Source organism: Dendrobates tinctorius, unplaced genomic scaffold (assembly GCF_039654945.1).
Source record: "Dendrobates tinctorius isolate UK_male_01 unplaced genomic scaffold, ASM3965494v1 ptg000113l, whole genome shotgun sequence".
NCBI lineage: Eukaryota > Metazoa > Chordata > Amphibia > Anura > Dendrobatidae > Dendrobates > Dendrobates tinctorius.
Window position 1 is genome coordinate 3,689,386 of NW_027361781.1, and position 11,141 is coordinate 3,700,526.

Here is an 11,141-nt window from a genome sequence, read left to right on the forward strand (position 1 = left end):
GCAAGCCATTTTTCTGTCACCCTATGTGTCATCAGGGGAAGGTGGGACAAAATCCTTGGAAACCCATGCGTGGTTCATTTTAATGAAGGTTAGATCATCCACATTTTGGATTGACAGACGGGTCCTTTTTTCTGTCAGGATTGATCCAGCTGCACTGAAGACTCTTTCCGATAGCACACTTGCAGCTGGGCAAGCGAGCTACTGTAAGGCATATTGTGCCAATTCAGGCCAGGTGTCCAGTTTAGCGGCCCAATAGTCAAAGGGGAATGACCTGTGTGGGAGAACATCGATATGGGAGGAAAAGTAGTTTGTAACCATAGTTGACAACTGCTGTCTCCTGTCACTTTCCATCGATGCAGTATTACCAGTTGTGTGAGCGGTACTTGAAAAATCAGTCCACAACATTGTCATGAAACCCCTGTCTCCAACGCCACTTCTGCTGTGTGCACCATGAACACCTCTGCCAAGCTGCCCCCGGCCCATACGGCTCGTGTGAGAACCATCACCGCTGCTGTGTGCTGGGAATGCCTCAAGCATCATCGTTCATCATTTTGGCAATGCGGGGGTCCCTTTTTAGGATCTGCAAGGCATAATCTGACATGTGGGCCAATGTTCCCGGTGTCAATGATGCACTGCGAGTGCTGGTTGGAGGAGCACTTTTTGGCAAATCCACATCCCTCCAGTCATGCACAAACCCTGTACCAGACCTTGCCACGCCAACATTTTCACTTGCCCCACGAGATGCATCCTCCTCCCCTAAGTAATTATCCCCATCATCATCCTCTTCCTCCTCTTCTTCCTCCACCTCGTCCAGGAGAGGTCCCTGAGCAGACAATGGCTGAATGTCATCAAGGATTCCCTCCTCGTCAACATTGGCTGCAGACGCCTGCTCCTTAAGGTGCGTCAAAGTTTGCATGAGTAGACGCATAAGTGGGATGCTCATGCTTAGGATGGCGTCGTCTGCGCTTACCAGCCGTGTGCATTCCTCAAAACACTGAAGGACTTTACAGAGGTCTTTCAGCTTCGACCACTGCACACCTGTCAACTCCATGTCTGCTCTCAAAGTGCCTGGCCGTGTATCCTCCCACAAATGCATTATGGCCTGCCTCTGCTCGCACAGCAGCTCCACCATGTACAGGGTGGAGTTCCACCTTGTTGCAATGTCGATAATGAGGCGGTGGTTGGGAAGGTGGAGCAATCGCTGCAGCTTCTGCATACGAACGGAGTGTACAGGCGACCGGCGGATGTGCGCGCACAGTCTTCGCACCTTCTGGAGCAGGGCTGTTAACTCCGGATAATTTTTGAGGAAGCACTGCACCACCAGGTTCAAGGTGTGAGCCAAGCAAGGTATGTGGCTGAGTTTTGAAAGGGCTATGGCTGCCACAAAATTCCGGCCGTTATCACTAACTACGTTGCCTGCCTCAAGATGTACACTGCCCAGCCATGACTCAGTTTGTCGCTTCAAGTACTCGGCCAGCACCTCGGCGGTGTGTCTGTCGCCCAAACACATCATCTGCAACACAGCCTGCTGACGCTTTCCACTAGCTGCTCGATAGGGGGACACCTCATGTGCAACAGTGGCAGCTGCAGATGGAGTGCTCATACGACTGCGCTCTGTGGACGAGCTTTCGCTTCTGGAGGAGGAGGAGGATGGTCGAACGCCTACAGCCAACTGTTTCCTATACCGTGGGCTAGGCAGCACTGTCCCACCACCGCTGTCCCCTGTGGACCCTGCATCCACCACATTAACCCAGTGCGCAGTGATGGACACGTAACGGCCCTGGCCATGCCGACTGGACCATGCATCAGTTGTGAGGTGCACCTTTCCACTCACTGACTGCTTGAGTGCATGGACAATGCGGTCTTTTACATGATGGTGGAGGGCTGGGATGGCTTTGCGAGAGAAGAAGTGGCGACTGGGTAGGTCATAGCATGGTACTGCGCTTTCCACCAACCGATAGGGCATCATCTCAAACGAGATTAGTTTGGCAATGTGGGCGTTCAAACCCAGTGTACGCGGATGAGAGACTAAGTACTTTCTTGACCTACTCATAGTGTCTGGGAGGGTGAGCTGGACTTGAGAGCTGCATATGGTGGAAGTAGCGGTGGACAGGGCGGACTGAGAGAGGGTTGATGATGGTGATGGAGTAGGTGTTCTTTCTGATGGCCTAGATTCAGTATTTCGTTGATATAACAGTGGGATTCCCTGACTGCTGTGGCCTTGCAACGACACCTCAACATTTGCTGCTGTGCTAACCGGTGGGCTTACAGTGGGGGAAACAATGTAGCGTTGCTGACTACCTTCTTTGTGATCAGTTGCACATGTGGCACTTGAGGTTTGGTGTTGTGTCCACGCTTGCAAGTGCATGCTGGTTAAATGTCTAAGCATGCAACTGGTATTCAAATTTTTCAGATTTTTCCCTCGGCTAAAGGTCTTTGCGCACTTCTTACAGATAACCTTGGCCTGATCATGAGGATTTTGTTCAAAAAAGTGCCACAGTGCACTCTTCCTACTTTGGCAGACATTTTGCGGCCTAGCACGCTGTGATCTTTTGACCCTCTGGACAAGCTGTCCAGCAACTCTTTTGATTTTTGGAACCTGTCTTTGGAGTGCTCTGGGCCTGCCAGATAACAGCTGTTGCGATGTCGATGTCTGCTGTGGATGCTCCTCATCTGAGCTATTGGAAGCAGCACCCTCTTCCCCCAATGGATGCCAATCTGGGTCAACAACTGGGTCATCCATCACCTCCTCTTCAATGTCATGTGCATCTTCCTCTGTGTCACCGTGTATGGTGGTATAGTGTGCGGGAAGGGGCACCTGAGTCTCATCAGGGTCAGAATCTGGCTCTGTACACTGCGAGGACAATGTAGTGCTCTGAGTGAATGTACCAGCAGAATCATCTATCAGCGGCTGTGCATCAGTGCACTCCATGTCAGATTCATCTTGGCCTGGGTAATTCACCATTTCACTTGATAATCCAGGCATGGTATGTGAAAACAGCTCCATGGAGTAATCAGTAGTATGGCCTGCGTCATCCTTCAATCTTGGTTGTGGTGAAGGACACAAGGAAAGGTGTGGTTCATGAACATGAGCCTCCAATGACGACTCAGTGCTTTTACTTTTTACAACTTCAGAAGAGGAGGCGATAGAGCTGGAGGCTCAGTCAGCATTGTAAGACAAATTTTTTCCTGATGCTCTGGCTTTAAAAGCGGTTTGCCAACTCCTAGAAAACTAAGCCTTTGAAGCCTTATGGAGCCAGACGATGACGCAGGCTCAACACCTCCTGCATTCGGTCCTATTTTGCTCTTGCCACTACCATCAGATCCACCACCAACACCATCATTACCAGCTTCCAACCCCCGCCCAATTCCACGGCCTCTTCCACCAGCCTTCCTCATTTTTTGTAGAAATGTAGACAAAATCCAACAAACTATATAGTAATGTAAAACAAGGTACAAGGTGTCTATAGGACAGGGGAGATTTTGAATTTCTGCACACACTTGTGGACACTGGACACTTATGGATTGTGTGAGGCCCACTGAATATCACAGCGCTATGTCACAGGCTCGATGGCACAGGTGTGAAAAAAATGACTACAGGATAAGGGAGATTTTGAATTTCTGCACACACTAGTGGACACTGGACACTTTTGGATTGTGTGAGGCCCACTGAATATCAGAGCGCTATGTCACAGGCTCGATGGAACAGGTGTGAAAAAAGTGACTACAGGATCACAGAGATTTTGAATTTCTGCACACACTTGTGGACACTGGACACTTATGGATTGTGTGAGGCCCACTGAATATCGGAGCGCTATGTTACAGGCTCGATGGCACAGGTGTGAAAAAAGTGACTACAGGATAAGGGAGATTTTGAATTTCTGCACACACTAGTGGACACTGGACACTTTTTGATTGTGTGAGGCCCACTGAATATCAGAGCGCTATGTCACAGGCTCGATGGCACAGGTGTGAAAAAAGTGACTACAGGATCACAGAGATTTTGAATTTCTGCACACACTTGTGGACACTGGACACTTATGGATTGTGTGAGGCCCACTGAATATCACAACGCTATGTCACAGGCTCGATGGCACAGGTGTGAAAAAAGTGACTACAGGATAAGGGAAATTTTGAATTTCTGCACACACTAGTGGACACTGGACACTTTTTGGATTGTGTGAGGCCCACTGAATATAAGAGCGCTATGTCACAGGCAGAAATTGGCTAGTGTATCACAAACTACAAGGTGTATGTAGAATTGGGCAGAATAGGAATCTCCCTAGAGTGTAGGTCTGTAAGAACGGAACAAGTCCTCCACTTATCCTTCCACAGTGACACACAGATAGCTTCACTGTGGCCGTGATAACAGCCGTTACACGGTACTGAGAGGAGCGTGCACGTACACGGCTGTCCGGTGTACGTAAAATTGTCAAGCTCCGTGTTTTTTAAGTATACGGACTGACACACGCTGTCTCTCTATAGTTTTGAATGTGATCAAACAGCAAATATATTTAACTGTTTGAAAGCTAGACAAAACTAGTAGGTGCAGGTCTGTAAGAACGGAACATGTCCTCGACGTATTCTCACAGAGTGACACACAGATAGCTTCACTGTGGCTGTGATATCAGGCGTTACACGGTACTGTGTGAGGAGCGTACACCGCTGTATGGTGTGAAAAAATGCACGCTCAGTACCTCAGCAGGACAAAAAAAAAAATTGGGATTGCTTTTAAAAAAGCAGTTTGCAGAGCAGTGGGTAAACAGCAATGCGGCTGTCAGGAAGCCTTAGAAGGCAGCCTAACAACCAACACCGCTGATCCACCACAATATAGCCTCCCCTTGCACTGCACACACAGTGACTGGTGTGTTGTACAGGCAAAATCGCTAGCAGCAGAAGCAGTTTTTTTTTCTTCTTCCCTGCCTAACGCTCTCCCTACAGAATCAGCAGCAGCAACCTCTCCCTATGCTAAGATCGGCAGAAGTAAGATGGCGGTCGGCGTGCACGCCCTTTTATAACCCCTGTGATGCCCACCAAATCAAGCCAATCACTTGCATGCCCTTCTGAAAGATGGTGGTGACCCCTGCCTATGTCATCACGTTGCCCACAGTGTCCGTGGATCCTGATTGGCTGAAAAGGAGCGCAAAACAAACTTTTGAAACGCGACTTTGGCGCGTAAGTCGCCGACCTCGTGGCCGACCTCATCCTAGGGTCGGGTTTCATTTCATGAAACCCGACTTTGCCAAAAGTCGGCGACTTTTGAAATTTTTCGACCCGTTTCGCTCAACTCTAGTAGGCATCTTTATGTGTAATGCTGTTAATTTTCCTGTAGTCAACACACATTCTCATGGTACCATCCTTTTTCTTTACAAACACTATTGGAGCTGCCCAGGGGCTACAACTGTCTCTGATGACCCCTGCCTCCTTCATCTCCCTCAACATACTCTTAGCACACTGGTATTGTGTTGGGGTATAGGTCTGTACCTCTCCTTTATGGGTGGATGGTCTCCCGTGGGGATATGATGTTGAACCCCCTTTGCCTGCCCAAAATCTAGTGGGTGTTTGCTGAATACCTGCTCAAACTCTTGTGTCACTCTGTAAACCCCATTTTTCTGATATGAAGGTGTAGAGTCAGTTCCCACCTGCAGTTGCTGACACCACTCATCTGGCTGCTTCACAGAGCCATTGTCCTCCACCTGATCGGATGAGACCAAGGGTTCTGCTGCCTGCAAAGAGTTGTTATTAACAGTGAGCAGCTTAACAACTGTGGCTTACCGAGGTATTGTGGCTTCCTCTTCCCCACAATTCAAAAGGCATACAGGTACTCTCCCTTTCATACATCAACCACCCCTCTGGCTGTCAGGACAGTGGGCCTGCTCTCGGAGTATACTGGTTCTACTAACGCCTGGTAATCTCTCCCTCTAAGACCTATAGCTGCCCGACACCAAACCAACATTTCACATCTGGGGGTATTGCAATGGGAAAAGCATCACTCACTCTGACGCTGCCAATCTCTCCGCCAGAGAGTTCTACCTGTTGCCTTTGCATCAGGGCTCGGATCTCCTTCTGCAGGGCTCGTTGTTCTCTGGAACCAGCAGTCTCAGCCACCTGTTGCAACAAGACAATAACCTCGGACAGACAGTTTTCAATTACACTTGTACAAAAAGTCATCATGGGATTACATTCACCTCCGTCAATATCAACAACTATTAAACCTTGAGACTTTAGCTCCACCCGCCCCACTTTGACAGTAATTTCTTTACATCCTATCTGCGGTAAAGACTGACCATTACTAGCAACTACTGTTAGTTCATCAGTTCGGCCACGGGTAAGCTCTGAATCAGCCCAATATCTCTTGTACAGAATGTACGATATCGTGGTCACCTGGGAGCCAGTGTCCAGCAAAGCGTTCATGGGGATGCTGTCAATCACCACAGGAAGGATTGGTCTCCCTCCCACATACTTGCCTCTCCAGTTCTTTGGGCCTGGGGATCCTACTCCTGGGGGTTGGCCCTTTGCCCCAGGGGTTGCTCGTTTAAAGGACAGTACCTGGCAAGATGACCTGCCTTGTAGCAGCGACGACAGATGGGACGTGCGTCCTGCTCATAGCGATCGTTGTTCCTCCCTCGAAGTGGCGGGGCTCTCCTCCTCCGGAGCCACGGGACATCCTCTGGACTGGAAGCAAGCTGAATCTTGTCTTTAGAGGACACTTGCAGGGACTGCACGGTTTTGGTACGTGCAGCCATCCCTTTGGTCAGCTCCTGAACTAGAAGACGCAGCTCCTCAGTTGGATCTTTATCCAGAGTCTGTGCATCAGCCTCCACAGGAATGGAAGGAAAAGATGTTGCTTCCTGATGGTAGGTGATCGCTAGGCGCCTAGGGGGCGCTGGACGGCTGACAGTGGACTCCTGAAGTACCCGAATAGCCCTGTCCTTAAAATCAGCAAAGTCCATATCAGGGTTTTGCAGGGTTATAATGCGCAACTGTCCTCTGTGGGTACTAGATAGGAGTCCTTCAATGAACTGCTCCTTTAACAGTTTATCTTCATCCTTTACACTGTCAGGATCAACTTGCTTAACTGCTCGCAGCGCCTCCTGCAGGTTGAGAGCATAATCCCTGATACTGTCCTGCGCCTTCTGTTTGCCGCCAAAGAACCTCATCTTGATTTCAGCTGCAGTGCCGGTGTCAATGGTACTCCTCAGCTTGGCCAGGATCTTTGCAACAGTCTCTTTATCATTGTCCTGCCCGGCTTTCACCTGCTGCACCTGTTAGCTGTCCAGTCAGGATATTCACTTTCTGGCTTTCAGACAGAGGGTATACTTTAAACAAACTGCACAGTCTCTCTTTAAATTCACTCAGGGTATGTGACTCACCCGAGTACTGCGGTAGCCAGGCCGCTCCCGGTATGTATGGCATAGACAGCGGCATCATGGAGACCGCTGCAGCGGGCGCTCCTCCTGGCGGTGCTGCGGGGTTGACAACAGCGCCAGCCGCTGCATCGCCGTTCGGCGCTGACATCCTCTTCCCCCCCTAGTTAACGTTAGCCAGGGCCGGGGGTTATGTAGCTCTCTGGCGGCAGCTTCACAGGCCTGACGCTCTGGGCTGTAGGCCTCTACTCCTCCTCCTTTCGCGCGCTGTCCTCTCTTCCCACGCGGCACTTCGCTTCTTCATGCTCTGTGGCAGGCTCCGCCCACGAAGGCCCGCCTCTTTCCTCCCGCGCACGCCAAGCAGCGCAGTGATGGCGGCTATTGGCGCCAATTATTCACACAGTCTTTTTGCACAAACACAGTCTATGGCACACAGGACCCGGGGGGTACCGGGCTCCGTAATCCTGTTCGTGGCGCCAAGTTGGGTCACCCTCCCAGGGCTGTGGGGTACTCGGTACCAGGCCGGTGTCAGTGGGATGTGTCACAGCAGTGGTGACCCGATCCGTGGCCCTGGGCGCCCAAGTAATGGGGAAATGAACTTAATGGAATGGAATTGTTCGTGACGCCACCTGTGGTGCTCGGCAAGGGAGATGTTAAGCCGACGCTGCAGACAGATCCACTGGGACTGATGGAATGGTGCAGCAAAGATGTAATAGCTCCCCACAGGTGAAGCTTTAGCCCCAGGGCAGTGTAGATGTGGTGGGCACGGGGATGTAGCAGTGTCGGAAAGGTAGGAAGCAGACAAGACACAGCGGGGTGCAATTTCTGTACCTTTACTTGATAACTGCAGTCCAGGGTCCTGATTACAGATGGTAATGGAGCAGGCTAGCCTGGAAGCAACTCAGGGATTCTCTCTCAGCAGATGGGCTGTGCAGTCTCTTTCCTTACACTTGTTTGAATGAAGCACTCCAGTACTAAGTTACTCTGAAGTTCCTCCTGTCAGATGTTCCCAAGAACCTTCTTGCACGGCAGACAGCTGTAGCCTCTCTCTTGGGCACTCCACACTTGAGTCCTGGCTCTCTATCCAAGCTGCTGTTGTGCCTCAAGTCTTAGATGGGAGTAGGGCATTTACAGCCTCCTACTCCTCTGGTATCTGCTGTAGGACCGTTAGTATCCGTACAGCCGTGGAGACCAGACTCCAGTTCTATGCTCTCAAGCTGAGGGAGCTCTCCTTCCTAGCTCAACCTCCAGCTTCTCTCTACACGTCTGCACACTTCACTCTCTGCAGACTAACTGTCTCCTCTTCCTCCTGGCCCTCAGAAAGCACTCCTCCCCTTAATCCTGGTTCAGAGTTCCCCCTGCTGGCTTGGAGTGGAACTGTGTTGCATGTATGGATTGACTGCGAGAGAGACCCATCATTGCCTCCAAGCCTGGCATTACCCTCCCCTGGAGGAAGGCAAAGCCACTGTGGCGACCATACTCCTGGGGGCGCCACACTGAACTATTGTCTCAGGCCCAGGAGAGATTACACCTCAATGTAACAGGCTGAAATTGGATGGTGTATGACAAGGTGAAGGGTGTCTATAGGATTGGTGAGAATTTTTATCTCACTAGAGATTTGAGGACGCTGACATTGATGCTCTCAGTCCAAGTATGGACGCAGGCAGCCTAATAAGCAGGACTGCTGCACACACAAAAGGGTGGAAAAATGAACGCTTGGTAACTGTGCAGAAAAGAGGAAGAAAAGTATTTTTACTTTTAAAAAAGCAGTTTGCACAGCAGTGTGCAAACAGCAATGCAGCTATCAGGGAGCCTTATAAGGCAGCCTAATAACCAACAGAGCTGATGCACAAAAATAGAGCCTCCCCTGTCACTGCATACAAAGTGTTGTGTGTTGTAAGTGGAAATCGCTAACAGCAGAAGCAGTTTTTTGGTTCTTTTTCCCTGCCTAACGCTCTCCCTTCTTCTGAATGAGCAGCAGCAACCTCTCCCTAATGCTAAGATCGGCTGAAGTAAGATGGCAGTCGGTGTGCACGCCCTTTTATAGCCCCTGTGACGCCACACAAAGCCAGTCAATCACTTGCATGCCCTTCTCAAAGATGGTGGTGACCGATGCCTATGTCATCGCGTTGCCCATAGTATGCGTCCTCCATCATTGTCTGACAAAGGGCGCTGGAAGCATCTTTTGAAACTTTGGCGCTCTGGTCCCCGACCTCGTGGCCGATCTCACGCTATGGTCGGGTTTCGTTTCATGAAACCCGACTTCAGCGAAAGTCGCCGACTTTTGGATATGACCGACCCGTTTCGCTGAACTCTAGTCTTCAACCTTCGAATCCGGACACGTACCGCTGCTTCCAGAAAAACCACATCCTCAAGTAGCAAGCCACACCCCAAGCTAAACTTCGACCAACTCACTAATTCTTAAAGCCCCGAAAAATGCCAAACCAAACACCGCAGATATAAGGGCAGAATCAAAAGGAGAACTACACACCTTTTCCGTACAGGCTATGATGCGCCCCAGTAGAACAAGGGAGATAGGGCGCCTACACTCATTGCTAGGCTGAATTCTCCTCCACCCTTTAACAGCCTGTCTAATAATAAAGGATTTAGTTATGCTCGCCCAACCCAACAGTTGGAAATGAAAAGCCAAACCAGACAACCGCTGCTGTACCGATGTACCCGCCAAACCCTTATTGTTCAGCTGTGGTTGATACAACACGACACTCCAAAGTTAGACGTCTGCAAGTGAATTTCCTGATTGCACAACAAATCCCCCCACAATTCGAACAACACAACAACCGGGAAAATCTCACACAAGATTGCATCATGACTCCAACCCGAACGACACCAAAACTCTGGCCAAGAATCCCGGCACAAGCGATTTCCAAAGACTGCAAGAAAACCAGAGGCAGGGTCCCCTGCCATAAACAATTCCAAATCCGTCGCCGTACGATGAGACAACATGAAACAAGTGTGACCATTAAACGATTGCAAAAAGGAGAACCACATCTCTAAATCTGCCTTCATGGCCCTTGTAATCCGCACCCTGTGGTGTGAACTAGACAAGCCTTTGGTAGCCAATGACAACCGCCGAGAAAAGACCCTGCCCACTGGCATGACTCTACTCGCAAAAACCAACAAGCCCAACAACGATTGCATCTGAAAAAGGATAACCTTCCGAACCGCCATGAACCCTTGAATTAATGCAACCAATTTTTGAATCTTTTCCCTGGGTAAACGGTAAACCATTTCCACCGTATCAATTTCGATGCCTAAAAACGATAAGTTCTGAACGGGACCGATGGTCTTCTATGGTGTCAGGGGCACACCAAATTCCTGTGCAACTGATGTAAACGTTGTAAGCAATCAAAAACCTAAATCTGAATCCTGAGGACCAGCGAAGAGGAAATCGTGTAAGTAATGCATCACAGACCTGCTTCCGGATTCCCATCTCACAACCCACTCGAAGAAAGAGCTGAAAAGCTCCAAATAATAACAAGAGATAGAACATCCCATGGGGAGGCACATATCATAGTATTACTCACCCTCCACCTGACAACCTAGAAGATGAAAGCAATCCGGATGCACCGGTAACAAGCGAAAGCAGAATCAATGTCTTATTTAGCCAGCCAGGCCCCTTCACCCGCCTCTCTGACCAATGCAACCGCCCTATCAAAAGATGCATAAGACACTGACGCATCCTCAGATGAAATCCCATCATTGGCCGAAAACCCCTTAGGGTAAGATAAATGGTGAATCAGGCGATACGAACCC